At 44.1% G+C, this 6,255-nt stretch overlaps 1 long non-coding RNA gene across 1 annotated transcript in view; it reads left to right on the top strand.

Moving 5' to 3' along the window:
* The first annotated feature begins 1,883 nt into the window (after positions 1-1,883).
* LOC141084504 (uncharacterized) overlaps positions 1,884-6,255 on the top strand; it is a 321,621-nt gene continuing 317,249 nt past the window's right edge. The window contains exon 1 of the long non-coding RNA XR_012231014.1: positions 1,884-2,288. This is a non-coding gene — a long non-coding RNA (uncharacterized lncRNA). The remainder of the gene's footprint in view (positions 2,289-6,255) is intronic.

Raw genomic sequence — 6,255 nt, 5'->3', positions numbered from 1 at the left:
AACACTACTCGGTTTGGACCCTGGAACCAAGATCATCTGAGCCTTTTTTAATTTCTCCTAACCTAGCACCAATCTCTTGGGTCAATGTGGACTGCAAGGATTCCATCAGTCCTTAGGACAGGAACATTGTCATTTCACTTCACGTGTTTCAGATATGAGGCTGCAACAACACAGACCTTTTTCCAGCGCCATCTCTTTTTTGGATCCATTATGTTTTCATCTCTGATCATGTCTGCAACCCACATCACCTTGGTAGCAGAAGGCACTTATTTAGGAGCGGGAATCACCTCCAGGGTTGGTGGGAAACCCACTGCCATCTGGACCCGCAAAGCCTTAATCCACTTGACCCATCTGCGAGTCAAGAACCAGGCTGTTATCAGAGGCTCAACTTCCTGTTTGCACCCGGCCTCTGTCTTCTCCATCAAACCACCTGGCCTCACCTCTGCTTCAATCATTGCCATCAATTGGTGCAACCTTCCTCATCCGATCATCTCCTCGATTGCTCACTCTGCGCTAGACCTCCCTAACAACAACTCCCAATCTGCCATCATCACACCACACTGTACCTTCTCTAACTTAAAACCCACAAATGATGCCATCTCTTTTGCCATGCCGCTTGGTGCCTTTTATGGCTCCGCCTTTCACTGGATGGGTTTTTCTTTGGGTCACCATCCTGTTTATTTTTCTTACCTGCCACTTCCCTCTGTAGGCTGGCACTTCCTGTTCTGACACTCCCTCCAGTAGGCATAACCTCTGGTGAGTTTGACAACTCTTCTTCACGCCTTTATATTACTTCTACGCTCACAATGAGTGGGACCTTAAGGCTGTTCAGTGCCACTAGTCGCCATTACAAAGTTTGTGCTCTGCGCCATTTTAGACCACATAACGGTCTCCATCCTCTACGGTACTCAAGTCTTCCCCACATCACTATGCTCTTCTAGCTGCAAGACTTGATCTGGCCTACTAAGTCAAGTGTATCATGGCACGGGGCGGTAGTCATGGGTAAGGTACTCGTCTCTCACAACCACCCACATTACATGAATGTGGGGATTCTGCCTGGGTGTGTGGTCTTATGCTGTGAGGGAGCTACGCCCATGCAGACCGCATGCATCCGATGTTGCTAGTTTGCCAGGACCTGATGTTAAACAGTTCAATGACGGTGACCACCAGTCAAAAATAAACTTTTTACTGGACAGGAACTTGGTAGGAAATACAGTATATACAGTAGTTAGCGGGCACATATCTTGATCAACGTTTCTTTTACAGTACACAGCATTTTCCACACTTAAATTCCTTCCTCTTTACTATCTTGTCTTCTATCTTCACCTCTCCTCTTTTCTTTACCATAGCCCTGCTCAGTACTACAGTTCAGTTTGTAAGAGTCCTTTACTCAAACCACTGTTCCACATCCTTTTCCCCTTAGGGGAGCTACTTTGCCACTATGGCCGTTACTCAGCATCGGACTGGGCCCACCAGTAACCAACTCCTGCACAGCGGCCCACCAGAGGATTCTCCTGTTCTCCTGTGGGCCAGTCCAAGCCTACTGTTACTTATCTCTTCTGTCTCTAACGCTCTAGAACTCCTGCCTGGGGCAATCTCTTCGTCCTACATATTCTTTCCCATCTAGACCCGCAGATTTCCCTTGTTGTAGGGGATGAGGGCAGCCATTCTATGCTTTGCTACAGGTATTATGTGAGCGCAGTGACAGATACGCTTCGCCTTATAGCCAATTGTAGACTGCAGTACAATATATCCGGCTGACGAATTTCATGAATCTATTATTAATTGCAATAAATTCTCTGCTGCCGATGCGTCGCCCGCATAGAATAACATTACAATGTGCTGTGTCTCCCGTTCCACCCCGGAGATTTGCTGTCAGAGCCATCCATTCAGCGAGCGCACGATATAATCCATTTCACATTTTCTGCTCAGCTCTCAGCCGGGCTCACACACATCACAAGAGGAGGGTTCACCGGCAGCCTACAAATGCAGCTGGCTCCCGACTATCCTGCAAGTGTACAAGTCAATGTGGCTACTTGGAATGGAAGACAGGATTACAATGTAACCCAAGCGCCGGTCATTGGCATGCACCATAGCCATTATCCCCATATTATCACACGGCATAAGTGACACTAAGTGGGATAAAGCCTTTCTGTCACTACTCCGGAGCACAAACCTCTCCAGCTCTGCTACAACCTGCAGGAAGGATAATTTGGGAGCAGATATGCTGAAGAATCTGAGCAATATGTTCCCTCTGCTTATGCTACAGATTGCAACTGCGACCACAGGTAAAGTCCCATCTCTGATATCTCTTCAGGCTGTATAGAGTGATGCAGCAGAGCTGAATGTGTAATTTGTATTGCTTGTGCATTATAATAGCGCTTTCTGGTCTCAACCGGACCACCTCTTCTCTGGGTGTCGGGGTCCGACTAAGCTGTGAATATAGGAGGACCCCAAGCGTGAGACTTCCCTCCGTGACGCCATATGCGCGTATAGGATACAAGTGCAGGGGGATTGCCCATAAGGGATAACCCTTTAAATGTTTTATTTGCAGTCCTATGTAAAACCAGAAGGAAGTTGATAATATTGTGCAACAAAATCAGCTCTGCTACACCAAACTGCACTAAAGTATTACTGAGCCTGAAAAATGGCTGCAAAACAATCTACAGTTGTGGCCAAAAGTATTGACACCCCTGCAATTCTGTCAGATAATACTCAGTTTCTTCCTGAAAATGATTGCAAACACAAATTCTTTGGTATTATTATCTTCATTTAATTTGCCTTAAATGAAAAAACACAAAAGAGAATGAAGCAAAAAGCAAAACATTGATCATTTCACACAAAACTCCAAAAATGGGCCAGACAAAAGTATTGGCACCCTCAGCCTAATACTTGGTTGCACAACCTTTAGCCAAAATAACTGCGACCAACCGCTTCCGGTAACCATCAATGAGTTTCTTACAATGCTCTGCTGGAATTTTAGACCATTCTTCTTTGGCAAACTGCTCCAGGTCCCTGATATTAGAAGGGTGCCTTCTCCAAACTGCCATTTTTAGATCTCTCCACAGGTGTTCTATGGGATTCAGGTCTGGACTCATTGCTGGCCACCTTAGAAGTCTCCAGTGCTTTCTCTCAAACCATTTTCTAGTGCTTTTTGATGTGTGTTTTGGGTCATTGTCCTGCTGGAAGACCCATGACCTCTGAGGGAGACCCAGCTTTCTCACACTGGGCCCTACATTATGCTGCAAAATTTGTTGGTAGTCTTCTGACTTCATAATGCCATGCACACGGTCAAGCAGTCCAGTGCCAGAGGCAGCAAAGCAACCCCAAAACACCAGGGAACCTCCGCCATGTTTGACTGTAGGGACCGTGTTCTTTTCTTTGAATGCCTCTTTTTTCTCCTGTAAACTCTATGTTGATGCCTTTGCCCAAAAAGCTCTACTTTTGTCTCATCTGACCAGAGAACATTCTTCCAAAATGTTTTAGGCTTTTTCAGGAAAGTTTTGGCAAACTCCAGCCTGGCTTTTTTATGTCTCGGGGTAAGAAGTGGGGTCTTCCTGGGTTTCCTACCATACAGTCCCTTTTCATTCAGAGGCCGACGGATAGTACGGGTTGACACTGTTGTACCCTCGGACTGCAGGGCAGCTTGAACTTGTCTGGATGTTAGTCGAGGTTCTTTATCCAACATCCGCACAATCTTGCGTTGAAATCTCTTGTCAATTTTTCTTTTCCGTCCACATCTAGGGAGGTTAGCCACAGTGCCATGGGCTTTAAACTTCTTGATGACACTGTGCACGGTAGACACAGGAACATTCAAGTCTTTGGAGATGGACTTGTAGTCTTGAGATTGCTCATGCTTCCTTACAATTTGGTTTCTCAAGTCCTCAGACAGTTCTTTGGTCTTCTTTCTTTTCTCCATGCTCAATGTGGTACACACAAGGACACAGGACAGAGGTTGAGTCAACTTTAATCCATGTCAACTGGCTGCAAGTGTGATTTAGTTATTACCAACACCTGTTAGGTGCCACAGGTAAGTTACAGGTGCTGTTAATTACACAAATTAGAGAAGCATCACATGATTTTTCGAACAGTGCCAATACTTTTGTCCACCCTCTTTTTTATGTTTGGTGTGGAATTATATCCAATTTGGCTTTAGGACAATTCTTTTTGTGTTTTTTCATTTAAGACAAATTAAATGAAGATAATAATACCAAAGAATTTGTGTTTGCAGTCATTTTCAGGAAGAAACTGAGTATTATCTGACAGAATTGTAGGGGTGTCAATACTTTTGGCCACAACTGTATATATTTTCAAATATATTCACATATATACATTTATTATTATTATTCATCTATATTAATTATTAATAACTCATTATTTTTGTATTAATCATTTATATATATATACAGTATATACACAAAAATATCGTGTGAGAAACGTCAGCGACGATCCTTTATGATGGGATTTTCCTTACATTTCAAATAGCAGGTTTTGACTTTTACTACTGCCCTGCCATCTGGCCTGGACTTTTTGACACTTTGCCTTTAAGGGGTGGGCTCTCACGATGAATCTGTGATTCACCCTGATATATCAGAAGCTTGCCGCTATCAGAATTGCCAATCATCCACAAATTCCTTGACGGTTGGTAAATTAGGGCACTTATTTCCCGCCTGTAAAAAAATTGATGCCTTTGTGATTTTTTTTTTACGCTGAAACTTGCAAAGATTATTACTTGTGTCATTATTATTCTTTTACCGTTCACAGAGAAGACGCGTATCAATGAAAAACATAATGATTTTTAATGGTTTTCTTATGCGTTCGTTAAAAAAATGTTGTCTGTCTTTGGCGATCCTGAACCCAATATAGATGTTATGCCATATACCATACTATAGGATGCTATGGGATCAATGTTCTGTAGATATCTATCTATATGGTATCTATCTATCTATTTATCTATTATCTATCTATCTATTATCTATTTATCATCTATTATCTATCTTTATCTATCTATTTATCTATCTATTATCTATCATCTATCTATCTGTCTATCTATCTATTATCTATCTACCGTATTTTTTGCTTTATAAGATGCACCTGATTATAAAATGCAACCCCAAATTTGGTGAATAATAATAATAATAATAATAATAATCTTTATATAGCGCCAACATATTCCGCAGCGCTTTACAGTTTCAAAACACAAGTCACAAGTAACAACGTTAACAATACAATAATTAAAGCAAAATAAGACGAAATAAGCCGCCCCTGCTCGTGAGAGCTTACACTCTACAATGAGGTGAGGGAGATACAAAGTACAGGTGTGTATTTACAATGATGGTCCAGCCATCTTGAGGAAGTGAGGGATGGATGGAGATAGTGAATGGGCTACTCACGCACACTTACATATAGAATGACTTTGATTAGTGAAGAAAAAGATTGGTGAAGAAAAAGAGAAAAAAATTTTTTTATGTTAAATGGAGGTGTCTTATAATGCCAGTGTCCTTCTTTCAAATCATATACCGTATATGTCCCTCATCCTGCTATCTATATAACCCCCATCCTGGCACCTCGCCCCCTTGTGCTGGCACATAGCCCCCCATCCCATCCTGGATATGGCCGCCCCGGTCACTATAGGCCCCACCGGCTGGCACTCACATAGCCCCCCTTTCTCTATATGCCTCCCTGCTGGTACGCACATGGCCCCCCTTTCTCTATATGCCTCCCTGCTGGTACGCACATGGCCACCCTTTCTCTATATGCCTCCATGCTGGTACGCACATGGCCACCCTTTCTCTATATGCCTCCATGCTGGTACGCACATGGCCCCTGCATCCCTATATTCCCCCCCTGCTGGCATTCACACAGCCCCCCGTCCCTATATTCCCCCCTGCTGGCATTCACACGGCCCCCCCGTCTCTATATTTCCCCCTGCTGGCACATATTGTCCCCCTCATCCCTATATTCCCCCCTGCTGGCACACATTGTCCCCCTGTCCATATATTCCCCCCTGCTAGCACACATTGTCCCCCCGTCCCTATATTCCCCCCTGCTGGCACACATGGCACCTCGTTCATATATTCCCCCCTGCTGGCATTCACACGGCCCCCCCGTCCCTATATTTCCGCCTGCTGGCACATATTGTCCCCCTCGTCCCTATATTCCCCCTGCTAGCACACATTGTCACCCCCCATCCCTATATTCCCCCCTGCTGGCACATATGGCCCCTCATTCATATATTCCCCCCTGCTGGCACAT

The sequence above is a fragment of the Dendrobates tinctorius genome, unplaced genomic scaffold (genome assembly GCF_039654945.1).
Source record: "Dendrobates tinctorius isolate UK_male_01 unplaced genomic scaffold, ASM3965494v1 ptg000023l, whole genome shotgun sequence".
NCBI lineage: Eukaryota > Metazoa > Chordata > Amphibia > Anura > Dendrobatidae > Dendrobates > Dendrobates tinctorius.
Note: the sequence above shows the minus strand (reverse complement) of the source record. Positions and strands in the feature narration are given on the sequence as shown.